The sequence below is a fragment of the Lycorma delicatula genome, chromosome 9 (genome assembly GCF_047948215.1).
Source record: "Lycorma delicatula isolate Av1 chromosome 9, ASM4794821v1, whole genome shotgun sequence".
Taxonomy (NCBI): Eukaryota; Metazoa; Arthropoda; class Insecta; order Hemiptera; family Fulgoridae; genus Lycorma; species Lycorma delicatula.
In genome coordinates this window covers 106,464,974-106,481,076 of record NC_134463.1, presented here as the reverse complement: position 1 = coordinate 106,481,076, position 16,103 = coordinate 106,464,974, and the positions used below count along the sequence as shown (strand labels likewise).

Below are 16,103 nucleotides of genomic sequence, written 5' to 3'. Positions count from 1 at the left end.
TCTCAATTACCTGTTTCACCTACTCCAATCTTCGTCTTCCTTTAGAGTTCGTCCCTCTTTCACCAAATTAACTAAACCTGAATATCTAAATACATACTGCCACATCTAGTTTATCTCTCAACATGATCTTGATACAAATTTTAACGTATTTCACCTTAGTATACAGTTTCTCTCCATTTATTTTTTTAATTTTTTTTAATACGGAGGTTTTTCATATTTACGTTTTAGTATAAGTAAAGTTTTTTAGATTTACCTATATTTGGAATTAAAAATAAATTAAATTAAAACTTCTTTAATTGTTCTTAAAATGTTTGAAGTAAATTCAAAATTAAGGTAATTCTCTATGTTTAGTGGCGCTTTTACCTTTCTTAGCTTCATTTTTATGTTACTTTTTGACGCGTTTCGGAACCAATCCGTTGTCAAAACTTATTGTACTGATACTTTAAATTTCTGTTAAGTAGAAACTGTAACTACTATAAGCAGTAAAGATAATATAATGAAAAATTTACATTACTAATTTTGATCTTAACAACAATTTTAAGGTAAATCGTTAAATTTGGCACCGATTTCCAAAAGCTAAAATTAAAAAAAATTAGGGAATATCTTTTATAACTTTTAGTGCAGTTCAATTTACAATATCAATATTTTTATCAATATTATCAATGTTTTACGGCAGTCATCGTGTCCACAAGAAAGTGAAATATATATATATATATATTTTGAACTGACGGTGGTTTTGGGGTCTGGTGGATGTGAAACGCGAAGATATGTCGAAATTTTCCGGAAGTCAAATCAAGGTACCCGTTACAATATGTAGCTTTCTTATTTCATAAGAAAGCTACCTACCTAAATAAATTTATTAGGCCTGCCCTAATAAGAAAGCTATAAAAGGGCCTACATCTTTTGTTACTTTTAATCGATAGCACAAACTTTATTCATAAAGTCACGTTGAAGTCTTAAAAAAACAATTCGTGAAAACTGGGACAGTATTTCTCTATTTAGTGCTACAAACATACTTACATATATGCATTTAAAATTATCAAATAGATTAACCTACTTCCGTATACTATTAAAAATAAATATCCACATTAGCCTATCAGAGACACGTCTGTGGAAGCCCATTAGTGCATTCTACAACTAATATCTGTTAGTTTAATTTAAAAGTGAATGTTAATGTTCTTACCCAGTTATCAGTCTGTCAACCTGCTATCTATTCTTCTTTGCATACACTTGACCGATAACGGTGAAATATATGCAATAAAAGATTTTTTTTTGTAAAAATCAGATAGGTCTGTCTTATTTTTATGAAACTTCATAAAAATTTATCATAATTGGTTTAAACTTGGGTTAAATATCATCAAGAAAATTTGTCAAAGACGTTGCAGTGTGTCTTTAGGAGCACGCGAGGGAGATTGAGTATTTAATTACATTTATATTAATTAAATGACCACCGTAGAAAATAAGTTTTTTTAATTTAGGATAAAGAAATGTGAAAAGAAAAGTTAATAAAGATAAAAAAACTTATTTACTTGACGAGTAATATGAGTAACGACGAGTTTAAACAATTTTTATAGTTTTTTTTTAAGCCTAGTTATTAGTTTTTAAAATAAATCGAAAAGAAATGCTTAAGAATTCTTTACAGTAAATAAATTTTAATTAGTACATTAAATATTTATATGTTTATTGATGGACGATTACTTTTTTTTGTCTTCAGTCATTTGACTGGTTTGATGCAGCTCTCCCTGATTTCCTTCTAGTCCCAGTCGTTTCATTTCGGTATACCCCCAACATCCTACATCCCTAACAATTTGTTTTACATATTCCAAACGTGGTCTGCCTACACAATTTTTTCCTTCTACCTGTCCCTGCAATATTAAAGCGACTATTCCAGGATGCCTTAATATGTGGCCTATTAGTCTGTTCCTTCTTTTAACTATATTTTTCCAAATGCTTCTTTCGTCATCAGTTTGCCGCAACACCTCTTCATTTGTCACTTTATCCACCCACCTGATTTTTAACATTCAGATGGGACGATTGTTAAACAGTCGAATGCGCGTCTAGTTGTAGATTTAATATTTTTGTAAACATTTCTCGAGCATTTATTCTTTCTGATATTATTTCAATAATAGTTTAGCATAGTTCATTAATTTAATTTATGTTAAGTTTTTATTAAAAGTTTATTTTTTTAATAGAAAAAATAGTTTTTTTTTATTGTTAATTACTTATTGAAATGTTATTTAAATTGATAAGTAGTACTTAGTTATCATCGTCGATCAGCAGATAAGACGCTTATCTGTAATAGTCCAAAACACTACTTTGAATTCAAATAAAACATGAATTTTATTAGACAATTCATGCCATAAAAAAACGGGGAAAAATATTCATTTTTTCAGTAAACTATTTGAATTTAATGCCGAATTAAACAATTATAGTCAATAGCGACTATAACGACTATACTATCATATAGTATTATATAAAACAAGAAAAATCATAAAGAAAAAATAAACAATAAAGAAATAGGAACAATAAATAACAAACATAGACAAGTGACAACAATAAATATAAAATAAAGTACATAAATCAGACAAAAATCACTAAATCGTATTCTTCATTCCACTGTAGGAGAGGAACCGCACAGACATTTTATACCTTCGTTCTGGTTTAATAGAAATTTCATATCCAAACCCAGGTCTAAGTTTTGTCGGATGGTTCCAAAGTTTTGTCGGATGGTTTGACAATGGTTTTGTCAAGATTTTACTGTAGCAGATTTTACTGTAACAGACCTTTTAACCTTGCAAGCCTCTCAGATATAATGAAGAGAGCCAAGTAGGTAAGCGTGGGTAAGCTCGGTGTGTCCAATCCTTGGCCGAGTTAGGATGACTTGGTCTCTTCTGTTGCTCGGGGATGAAGGTTTCTCGAGCACATTCTCTCGGATGTTGTGTAATGCCGTGGGAGGTCTCAGCAGACAGATTCTATTCCACTAAGCCCGCAATTTTACACGGACTGATCTCATGAAGTCTCTCTCACATGTCGATTATATTCGGATGCCATTTATTGCAGCTCGCTTGGCAGCCTCACCGACCCGTTCGTTCACTGACAACGGCCAGGGACCCATATCAGTACCACAGTCTTATTTATCCTTGAAAGGATATCATGAATAATCTGGATAACAGATTCAGAACATCTTCAGCTCAAGCTCTCAAGTACACTCCTAGAGTCGGTAATTACTAGGAAGCTGTCATCACAACGGGTTTTGATAACTTTCAAGGCGGAGTAAATTGCACAGGCCTCGCAAAAGAACACAGAAGAACAGGCATTAAACTTATATAATATCTCGGTGTCAGGAAGTACAATAGAACAGCCACATCTGTCAGCTGAGATAGAGGCGTCTGTCTAGATGAGAGTGTACCCATTGTACGTCTTGGCCATGTTGTTAAATTGGTCTCTAACAGACTGGAAACCTGTGTCCCGTTTACGACTTCCAGATTGTAAGTATACGATCTCTGGAGACTCGCGTATCCAAGGGGCGCCGCATCCTATTCCCTTTTCAAGGATCTTTCGGGCAGGCAGATCTAGTTCTTGGAGATAGCGAAGCAGCCTGAGGCTGAAAGACTGCGGTAAGGACGTCCTTCCTTCAAGTAGCAAAGTGCGAGCGTGTCTGATCATTTGCCGTGAGCAGTTGATCGCGTGTTTGATGGTCTTGTATTTTCTCCTGTAACGCAATGGGAGTTCATCAGATTCCACCAGTAAGCTTGGTATAGGGGAAGTGGCGAAAAAACAATCAATTTTTGCCCCGATTTCAAAATTTTTAAACTTGAAGAAAAATTAAATAATTTAGTGTTATTACTTACGTTTTAATACGTTTTTGAAATCTCTTTGATTTTTTAAATTTATTTATTTTTATTTAAATAATAGATGGGCCACAACCGTTTAAGAGAAGAAATAATTTTAACTACTATCGAGGGTGAGCTAAGGCGGTTTGAAATATGGGAATATATATTATTATATGTTGATAAAAACTTTTTATCTCAAATACAAAAAAAAACTTATTTTCTTTCAATATTAGAATAATAACAGGCTATAGATTATTGCCGTTTAATAATAATCATATATTAAGTGACGATGATGAAAAGAAACACCAAATATTTTCATATCGTCTAGGCGATATAAGTGATGATATAAATTTTTATTTAAAAATCACTTCGGCTGATGTTACACGGAAGAAACTTATAAAGGAATCCCCAGAGAAGCTTTTATTACAAAATAAAAAAATAAAAATCAGGGCATTTTTTTTGTGAACAGAAACTTCGGTTCGATTTAATCCTTGAAACTGTATTACTTTCAACTTCATAAAAGGTGAAATTTTCAGTTCGAACTGTATGTATTTTATTTAATCAAATTTTTACCAAATGCACCGCTTACGATCGTTTCCTTTTTATTTTGTAAATGAAATGTTGTTGGTCTCGTTTGTAATCTAAATATACGATTTAAAAGGAGTCAAAATATTTATCTTACGTTAATATTAATTATTTTCAAGTTTTCTTACATCCTAACCAATACATCTTTGTAATTTTCTTTTTATTATAATCAAAACTTCTTTCCTTACTTGTGCATTATTTTTCTTTTATCTAGAAAGACTAAATTTAAAAAAAATTATTTTTAATGTTTGAATTTACATAGATGAAAAAATGAGTAAATAAACAAACACTTAAACATTTACATTTGATGAAATAATAAAATATTTTGTTGAGAACTAGCCACATTTAAGATTAAAATATTCGCAGAGTTTGAAGTTGATATATCAAATACGAACTGAGTAAAATGTTACATCGAAATTTAAACAAATATACTATTTTAAGGAAATACCTGTAGAAAATTATACAGCAATAAAATCGATATTACAGGAGATTTTTGAATTAATTCCTCAAATATAACCATATGATATACAGATTCATTTTTTTTCTGAATAAATTTATCGAATTTTTCCCCTGTATCCGGGTATGTCGAATTTTATTTTTGAGATTCATTACGCCCTTTGCTTGGTAAATCCATGTTGATTTCGACTGTTATAAAAAGTTTTTTGTAAAATTGACTGAGGTTTATATGTTCAATTAACCTGCATTTACTTACGTATCCGTAATTTAAATAATATGTCCTATGATAAACGCCGGAATTTTATGTGGGAATGATAAAAAAATGTTCTTTAAAACAATAGTGTTCACTTAAGTTTATTTTTACGAATTTAAGTTCTAATTCTCAAACATTTTACTGACAGTTTAGAATCTTTGAATACGGATTTACTCTGCCATTATAACGTCAGGAGCATGAAAATATTTCCCGTTTCCAAAATTTACTGAAGTTTTTTTATATTTATATCATGAATAAATAAAAAGTTTTATATAAAAGTTGCGTGACGGGAAAAATACCTATGGTTGTTTCTAAGGTACGGCTTACACTCACAACTTAATTTAAAATATTTTTCATTTTATTTAAAATATTTTTTCGTTTATTTAATTCAATGATTTGCGTGGGAGTGGCAGTACTAGCGGCGACGGTCCGCACTAACTAAACTAATGTCATTTCAAAATTACATAGAACAAATTTCGCTTGTACGATCAACAAACTAGTATAGCCGCAAGGCTTAACGCATCAGATACCGAATCGACCGGGCGATCAAGTTCGTGACTCAGTCAGATCAAGTTACGTTTTTACACTTTAAATATTATTCATTTATTTAATTCTACCACTTACCTATGACGTCACAACGTAGCAGAAGACGACAGGATTTTTTGGAGTGGAAGTGGGCGATTTAGCAAAAGTTATTTTTGCAAATATTGTTATTTTTTAATCGTTCCTAAGAAAAATACGATCTTAATTAGGCGAAATCTCGAGATATTGAGGGTGACCTTGCTGTACAGCCTCATAACTTTGACCTTTTAAGTTGAAAATTTAATGGCTTCAATTTCTCGTATATAGAAGAAATCTGACAAAGTTTCGTTAAAATCGGTTCAGTAGTTCTGGATATGTAAGGTGATTTACAGGCCGAAACTTAACACACGTACATACGAACATTAAAATCCGGAAAATTTCCACGTCATCGGTTTTCCGGTGAAAACCGCATATACCAAAATTGGACTGATTAAAATGCTTTCCCATCAGAGTTTCAGTAGTGCTATAGCGCTATCTAGACGGGAAAGTAAAGAAAAGGGTGGATATATGTAACGGGCGCAGGTCTATAGATATGAAAGAGTAATTAAAAAAAAATAAAAATAATACCTGCGAACGATGGTTTGATTGTGTTATAATTGAACTGGACTTTTTTTTTATTCTGTGCAAACTCCTAAGTTAAACGTTATCTTTGCTATATTCTTGCAATAACTATTAAGAATAACTGTTTCTTTTTATAATACGGATCTTGTATAAAGTCTCCATTAATTATTTTAAATATAAAACATTACTTAATATTAATATAAATAGGTGAATATACTAAATATAACTACGAAATAAATCACATTCTATAGGCTCTAATGAAAATCATTTAAGCAGATATTTATTTATATATATTGAACGGGATGCAAAAACTTAAGGGGTTTTTACAATATTTTAATTAGAATTTTTTAAATATTCATTGACTAAATAATATTATTTTTGCAAAAGAAAATCTGTCAATTTAATTTTGTATAAATTAATAAAAAGGGTTTTTAAAAGGTTCAGTAATTTATTAAAAATGAAAATGAAGCATAATACGTTCTACATTAAAACATTTTAGTTGTTTAGGTTGATATAAGTGGTTATTTCTATTTTTTAACAATAAGTGTGACTGTTATTTTTAGCAAAGATTGTTTATTCATAAATAATGGGTATTTTTTTTAGAGTGATAAAACTTAATTGAAATAAAACACATAAAAAGGTAAGTTTGAAGTCATGAATATTCCATATTCTTGCATATTCCATATTCAGTACAACGAACGTGTCGAAACTTGCAAAGCGCCGCCGCTCAAAAATTAACCAATCAATTCTCACTTTTTTTCGGAAGCTGTTAGTTCGTGGAACTCAGCCGTAACGCAAATTTTCATAGTTAGATCTAATCTTCACATTTTCCGTCGACTGGAAATATGGTAGAAATGTAGCTGCAGGGGGTCCACCGGAACCAGCAAAATTTTGAAAGTGGTCTATGAGAAAAATAAGTTTGGGAACCTCTGCTTTAGAGGATGAATGAGGATGATATGTATGAGTGTACATGAAATGTAATATTACACAGTCTCAGTTCGACCGTTCCTGAGATGTGTGGTTAATTGAAACCCAACCACCAAAGAACACCGGTACCACGATCTAATATTCAAATGTGTGTAAAAGTAACTGCCTTTACTAAGACTTGAACGCTGAACTCTCGACTTCTAAATTAGCTGATTTGGGAAGACGCGTCACCACTAGACCAACCCGATGGGTTTTCCTGAGATGCCTGGTTAATTGAAATCCAGCTACCAAAGAACTTCGGTATCCACAATCTAGTATTCAATTATGTATAAAAGTAGCTGTCTTTCCTAGGATTTGAACCTTAGAACTCTCGACTTCGAAATCAGCTGATTGCGATGACGAATATAAATATAATCTAACCAAACTTAAACCACGCTCGCTTTGCTCGCTAACTAGCTAATTAACAGTAATGTTTTGATTATTTAAGTAATAAATAATTACAATAATTACTGAATTTATTTAACAGTAATTCTATTTATTTATTATTATTTATTTAATAGTAATGTTTTGATTATTTAAATAATAAATTCAATACGGACGTGTCCGTATTGGATGGGTGGCTTGCAGAGTCATGAGGCGCTCTGTTGACTCTTCAAGTTAATTAGTCACTATTAATTAGTAGTTCTTTTAAGGTTATCGAGTGTAGATTAAGTTTGGTCGGATTATGTTTATAAACAATAATGTTTAAATTTTTAAAATGTAAAATATATTAATATGGAGAATGTTTAAAATGACCGGTATAAAACAGCATGTTAGTGAGTTTCTTTAATGTTATTTTTATTGAGTTATAGGGTTACTACGGAATTTCTCTAATGTTTTATTCATCAATATTATTATAAATACAATTTTGTAATTTTTATGTGAAACAATGCGAAAAAAGTGGGGGGCATAAAACGAAAAAGTACTAAATGTCTTATATGATTATTTAGCGTATTAGATTAAAAAAAATAATAAATCAAATAATATCTACCCTTTTTGTTAAAGAAAAGAAACAATATATTAAATATTCTAAGCTGGTAACCGGTATCTGTTAAAATAATAAAAACCACTCTTACGAGAGCAAGTCAAAAAGTAAAGTGAAATAAAAAATCAAAAATCAATATATTTATTTGTACTTACATAAATGATACATGCATTATTTTTCAACATAACCCCTTCCTACTTCTATGCACTTCTTCTTTTAACTAGCTTTGAATTCCTTCCTGGAAGAAAGTTTTCGGTCTGGTGTGCAAAACATTTTTCAGCGCTTCCATGGCCTCTTAATCAGATCGATAATGATTCCCTCGCAATACTTCTTTTAATGGGCCAAAAATATGAAAATCACTTGGAGCCACGTCCGGACTGTATGGAGGGGGTCCTGCAGGTCAAAACCGAGATCTTGAAGGAAAAGGACTGTTTTTTTTTTTTTTACCGTATAAGGTCGAGCGTTATCCTGAAGCAAAATCACGCCTTTAGAAAGTTTACGACGACTTTTAGATTTCATTTTTTGCTTCAGTAAACGCAGTAGCTCACAGTAGTTGTTACTGCTGGTACTGATTGACTTTTAGGTGTGAAGTAAACCAAAAGTGAACCTTCCATATCCCAGAATATCGTCATCATCAACTTTCCTGCAGACATCGGAGTTTTGAACTTTTTTGCTCTGGGAGATGAAGGATGTTTCCATACTAAACTTTATCGCTTACTTTCGAGTTCAAAGTGATAGAACCATGTCTTATCAACGGTTATTATTCGCTTAAGAAATGAGTCTCCTTGATCTTCGTAACGTTTCAAAAGCTTCTGGGAAATTTTCAAACTATTCTTTTTGTGGATGCTGGTCAATCGACGTGGAACCCTGCGAGCACAGACTTTTCGAAGGTTTAAAGAATCATGGATGATTGAAAATGCTGAGCCATGGCTTACATTCAACTCACTTGCAATGTTATCAATTGTAATTCGTCGATTACCGAGAATCATTTGTTTAAACGCTTCAATATTGTCATTAGTTTTTGAAGTGGAAAGCGTACCTTGCCGCTGTTTATTATAGAGAGAAATCCTACCGTTTTTAAAGCGATCAATCCAGTCGTAGATCTTGCTTTCACTCAAACAACTCTCTCCATATTGCTGTTGCATTCGACCAATAATCTGTGCTGGTTTCACCCCTTCTGAACTGAGGAAACGTATCAATGCTCATATTCATTCTTTTGTGCAGTCAGACAAGGGAGCACTCATTTTAAACAGATACAAATCATTTTAAACACAATCACATATAACTAACAATGAAACAATACTTTCAGTGAACTGTTGATTGAGGTTGTGAGTTACAGCAGAACAATCACTACTGCTATATATATGATTGGAAGGAAAATCAAAATTTCCTTTCACTTTTTGACTTACCTTCGTAATATTTCATTATATTGAAAAAAGTTTACTTATGGTATCTGTAAATCCGCTGTATGTTTAAGAGCACTAGTCTGGGTAAGCACACTTATACTAAACGCCCTCATGCTCCTCCGGGCCAACAGTTTGTAGTACATTCCATATAATATTAAAAATAGATTTCATTCGTACTTTTCTAACACGTACGGTAATACAAAAAGTTAATATATTTTGAATTTATGATAATTATAATTACAGTGGCATTCGTTTGTGTGAATTCCTAAGCAGGAATAATAATAATAACTTTTGACTGCTAACTTAAATATAGACATTTCGAACAATCGTAATCATTTATTTATTCTATATTTTCAATGGATGCTTTTTTTTTATTCAGAATATTATTTACTTTATAAAGATATAAATAAATACATTCAGTAATTAATAACAATATTCAAACACATTTTAATTAATTAATGTTTATAAATTGAATATGGAATGATGAGTTATGTGTTTGACTAGCATCTATAATTTATACTTTTGGAATAATTTAATATATATGAAAGATTAATTTGTAGCGTTTTAAAAAATTCAAACCATGATTGGGACCTTGGACCATCCGGATAAAAAGGTAAAGATGCTTCCGCTTCGCACGATTTTTAAAAATTTATTAGTAATTGAAAAAAATAACATGAAAGCATAGTAAGTCCCTTTCTCGTAAGCCGAAGGAAGTATTGTATTGAGTTACACGAAAAAACTACTGTATTTTGGTTTTATAGAAGTGAAAATCATTATTTTTTTAAGAATAATTAATTTTTTTTTTAGCTAAGATTTTGCAAATTCACATATTATGATCACAGCTCGATTTTTTATCTTTTCCAAAAATTTCAAATTTAAATAAAATAGCGTCAGCGACAATAATATCAATTAAATAATATCAATCGATCTTTGTTTTTAGTAATTCTATTGAAATTACAGGGAAGTTATTATTTTGGAAAAAGAATTTAAAATCTATGTCATATTCCTTTTTCCTGAAGTTGAATGTACTTTCTCTTTTATACACTTAGAATAATGAAATAACAGGAATTAAATATATTCCTTATTAAGGTAAAAACCTCAAATAAAAGAATACATTAAATATTATAAGATTTTATAACGTAAAAATATGCTTTTTTAAATTAAATCATAAACGTGGAATAATTGAATAATCTACCTGGAAGAAATGCGAGTATTATTTTACTAGAAAGAAAAATGTTAATTTTTTTAACGGTCATTATCAGTTTATATAGAGAAAATAAATAGACGAAAAGTTATTTTTATTTTTTGTAAATTTTATATTAGGTCTTTTTACCCCTTCCCCGCCAGATCTGAACCCGCAATTAAGTATAAATATTGCTCCACATTCCGCCTCAAACCTCGGCAGAATTCAAGGTCCCACAAAGGTAGCCGGGACCCGGTCTTTCGATTAGTCGCCATGCCTTAAATGAGGGGATTCCGAAGGGATCCCCCACCGGTACTTCGGTCTTTACGCCTCGCCACTAGTGAGGAAATCTCAGAGAGATCCCCCACCGGGACTACGGTCTTACATTCCCACCACTTTGCCTCTAATAGGAAACTCCTGAAGGGATCCCCCATCGGAACTACGGTCTTATTTATCCCCTCCATGTGGCTCCGCCAGGAGTCCCCGTTCACTCATCGGTGATGAGACACCGGATCGTTCCACACCTCCTGAACGAGGCTATCCCGCGCCGGAGCCACCATAATTCTATGCTCCACAGAGAATATACCTCACTTCCGGTGTGCATTTCTGCAACCTCAGCCTCCCCAAAGCGTGGCCAGAGGTTTTGCAGAAAGTGCAGCGGGCTTCCTTCTGGCAATTCATTTTGATATGGCATACCTCCTTACAATTAAAATATTGGCCGATCCTGTCAGGACCATTATACAGCTTCGCCCGGTGCTCCGTAACCCAACAACGGAATCACCGCTCTTCCAGCGACCGGCGCATTACTCTGCAGGCCACCTATCCAATCCACACCCAGCCGTCGTGTAGCAATCTATTCGCCAGGATGGGTGGAAAAGCTAGCGTCACTATCTGAATGGCCTCGTAGGAAGGTCTCATCGAAAGCACATCAATCGTAACAGAGTCACCGGTAACACGACGAAGATCTCTCATGAACTCTTCTTCTGCGGTTAAGGCATCCACATCCTTAATAAGGACATGGACCCGCCTACTTCCCTTACCTCCCAACACCGCCGTAACACCATCTACCTTCTCTGTAATCTCACTACGGAGCCGCTCGAGGGGGGGGGGGCACTACGGCGGGGAGGTCCGCATAAAAGCTCATTGCCGCCTTCACGACAACGGTCGCTGTAGGCGGCTTCACCTGCCTTTTCCGTGGAAGACGACTCTTCAGCACCTGCTCACCCGATTCCCTGTCGTCAAGGAACATCTGGAATTTACAGCCACTCCTTCTGCCAAAATATGTCACCAACCGGGGGAAGTAGCTTCGACCCGCCCAGCAGGCCCGCAAAAACACATCCTACTATCCGCCATCACCACATCAGGAATGGCCTTCATAAGGCAGTGAACCATCCTGTCTTCCCCCTTGGCAGAGTCAATGACAATAACTTAAGTGGTCCGTCCAACTTCAACCGCTTCATCAGATAAAACAGTGGTGCTCGAATTATTGACACCACTCGTCCTATCTGTAGACTACCTTCATCGATCAGTTTCCCGACCCAAGGTGTCCAAAGAAGGGCTGGTGAATGTTGAGGGTGGCCAACACCCTCCGTTAAGTCCAGTAGCGACGCCTGAGAGGCCTCACCACTTTCCCCAGTATCTGTCATCTGTAGAAGAACAAAATGCTTTTTTCGGACAACTCCGTTGAATCAGTCGAAAAAGAGCCTCATCAGAGACCCCTTCCCCAAGGGCCTGAAGTAAGTCGCCCTGATCACGTCTTCCATCATCTGTGTCAGACCCCCACCCGGGTTATGAGTGACCACCTCTTGAAGCAGCACAGCCCGCTCAGATCTCAGATGTGTCTGTGCGGCTTCCTCCTACGTTAGGTTTTGTTTTAATTATTTTTGATATTATTATTACTTCTTTTTATAAATTAATTGTTTTAAGTTTTGTTTTTATTTTATGATATATGTTTATTTTTATTAATTTCTCAACAGTTACTGATTGTTTAATTGAAATAAGTATCTACTAAATTTTTTCTATTTTTCTAATCTTTTAGCATAGCTCATTATTTCTTCAAAATATATAATAATAAAATTATTATTTTAAAGGTATTACTAGAAGTTAATGTTACACGACCTGTTGAAAATATTACGATACATTTTGAAAACTTAAAATTACGTGAAGCAGTATTTGTTGGACCAAATCATCCTTTAACTCAAACGGTAAGTAAAATTTAATATTTTTACACCGTTATTGAAAATTATTATTTTTATTTACCTAATTGTTCATTTTACAGAGTATTATCATATTTCAAATAAATAAGTTATTTTCTGCGTGGTCACACACTTCTGGATGTATGATAGGCACGGTTTAAAATTAAAATAAATTATTTTTTTGTACGTTTCAAACTGTTTTGTTTTTAATAAAAGTAAAATTTCTTAAAATTATCTTTATGTTCCTTTAATGTTACATAGATTTCCTTAAATTTGATTCTAAACAAATTTTATTGCAAAACTTATTAATGTTTATCGATTCTTGTAACAGTAACGAATGATCAATTTATATTATTTCAGCTATACGAGGTTTGTAAATAAAGTAATGAGACTGGTTCAGAAAAACCTTTTATTTACAATCCAATTATACATGGACTCTATCATCTTTGAAATAGTTCCCTTGGGAAGCCTCGTAACGCTTCAAACGGTTTTCCCATTTTTCACAGTAGTGTTGGAACTCAGAGACCGGAATATCCTTCAGATGGTTGGTTAAATTTTTTTAAATGTTTTCTGTTGTTCCAAAATGGTGTCCTTTGAGGTGTTTTTTTAAAGTCGGGAACAGGAAAAAGTAGCAAGGACTCAATTCAGGTGAATAAGGTGGTTGCGGAACTACAGGAATCTTTTTCTTTGCTAAAAACTCATTAATTGAGAGCGCAGTGTGACAAGGTGCATTGTCATGATGCAGCTTCCAGTTGTCTTTGATGGCTGGTCTCACGCGGGCAACTCTTTTCCGCAGGCTTTAAAGAATTACTCGGTAAATATATTGATTCACAGTCTGTTCTGTAGGTAAAAACTCTTTATGGACAATGCCATTACTATCTAAGAAACAAATTAGCATGGTTTTGATTTTTTATTTGCTTGTTTTTGCTTTTTTGGGACGTGGTGAGTTTGAAGTGTGCCACTCCTTATTCTGGAATTTTGTTTCTGGGTCGTATTCAAATATTCAAGATTCATCAACCGTAATAAATTTTTTTGAAAATTAGGATCAGTTTCATTTCACCCTAGAAGATCGCAATACACTTCCACCCTCTTGTTTTTCTGTTCAATAGTGAGGTTTTTGGGACTAATTTTGCACATAATTTTTATGTCCAATTCGTTTGTCAAAAATGTGATGGACTGTAGTACGATTCAAATTCAATTGTTCTGCAGTCATTCTGACAGTTAATCGCCGGTAGTACTGTGTCAAGACTCTGATTTGCTCGACAATGACACGCTTTGACGTTAACGGACTTCCAGAGCGTGGATAGCCGCAACTGATTCCCGGCCATCTAAAAATCCTTTAAACCACCTAAAAACTTGGGCTCGTGACAGAGCGTCATCTCCATACGCCTTTTTCAATTTTTAAAAAGTTTCAGTAGCATTCTCACCGAGTTTAACACCAAACTTGATTGCACAACGTTGCTCATAATTAGAATCACTCATTTTTGTAACGCACAACAAAAACTCGTTTCACAAAAAGTTTTTTTACGTCTCACGTGGCAACAATACACAAAAAATATTAATACCTAATATAAATCAGCTGTTCATGTAACCATATTTTTTCTAATAACTTTAAAGTGTTGTCACTTTGGCTGCCCCCCCAAAACAAAAACTAGTCTCGTTACTTTATTTACAGACTTCGTACACTAATAATAAAGTTTTTTTTTTTAACAAAATGGCTTCATAATTAATACATTCAGTTTCTGATTCATTATAATCTATTATTTATTACCATTTTCTGATTATTTTTAATATCGTTGTTGACTGATTGATTCAATGATATCTAGAGATTTGGGCTCGTGTGCCGATGTGTGACCGGGATATGGTGTAAACTGTAAGAACCGCGAGCTTTAAAATACAACTGATTCGGCACTCTACAAATGTAAATCTTTCGTAAGGGAAAAATAATCACAGAGGGATATTTCATAAGTCACTCAAAACAATAAACCTTAATTAATAGCTATATACGTATTTTCTTCCAGGTGACCAAAGATTCATTATTATCAGATGTAAATAAGTTATTTCAATCGGTAAAAGAATCCGGAAGAACAGGAAATGTTACAGAAGAAAGTGATCATTTAATAATTAACGATGATAATGAATTATTTGAACAAGGTGTATATTTATTTTATTTTAATTATTTTGGAAGAATCGGTTCAGTATTCAGACATGGATTTTATAGAGATTTCACTGATGAAAATCCAACGAAGTAAGTAATTATTTAGTTATTATTATTATTTTTGAGGTTTTAAGGGCATCGACTAATATGTTCATTAGCCTCTTTCCGCAACAGAAAAAATAATTCTTTCACACCAAGATAACAACACTAACGACAGCCAGAAGACAGATCTTGTCAAAAAAAAAATTGTCTAAAACAGGTCAACTAAAAAAGACTTTCAAATGATATTAAAACCCTAAGTATGAACAAGATGACAAGGGTATAAAAGGGTCCTTGGCACTTAAAAACTAACACATTAAAAACGTTAAAAACACTACAACACACAAACTGTTTCTAACAAATTTTCTCACAAAGTATCAAAACTAAATTAATACATTAAATCAGTAATTAGGTCAAACGCCCATAAGAACTAACTTCTTCATAAAATATATCGCCTAGTTTTACCCCTAGGCGATCCTTTCTTTTTTCTTTTCCATCTTTCTGAAGACTTCGATGTAATTAAAAACATCTTATTTAAAAAATATACTGTTCCAATCAAACAAAGTGTTATTCTTAAAAAAAACAAAAAGATTAAATCAGTTGAAGATGAATGCAAAAATGAATTATTTTAACTGGTATTATTTGGCATTGCTGATCAACTTTTATATAAATATAACTATGTAGTAATGGATTTTGGTATGGCATCAAGTTTGTTGACTGTTGCAAAATGTAAAAATCTATTTCATGATTACACCATTCTCTCCACATTTATTGAAACTAAACTTATAATAGGAGGAATGAAATTTCGCAAAACAATATTTTATTACAGTTTAAGGATTTTTTTTCACAAAAATGATGAGTAAAATGTTTTATGGTAATTGTTTTGTTGAAATATTAAATT

General features: G+C 33.0%; 1 protein-coding gene across 1 annotated transcript in view; it reads left to right on the top strand.

The window, feature by feature from the left end:
• LOC142330727 (aminopeptidase Ey-like) overlaps positions 1-16,103 on the top strand; it is a 122,318-nt gene that overhangs the window by 22,059 nt on the left and 84,156 nt on the right. Inside the window, exons 2-3 of the mRNA XM_075376173.1 lie at positions 12,901-13,014; positions 15,027-15,253. The gene's annotated coding sequence lies outside the window, so the exon portion shown is untranslated. The remainder of the gene's footprint in view (positions 1-12,900; positions 13,015-15,026; positions 15,254-16,103) is intronic.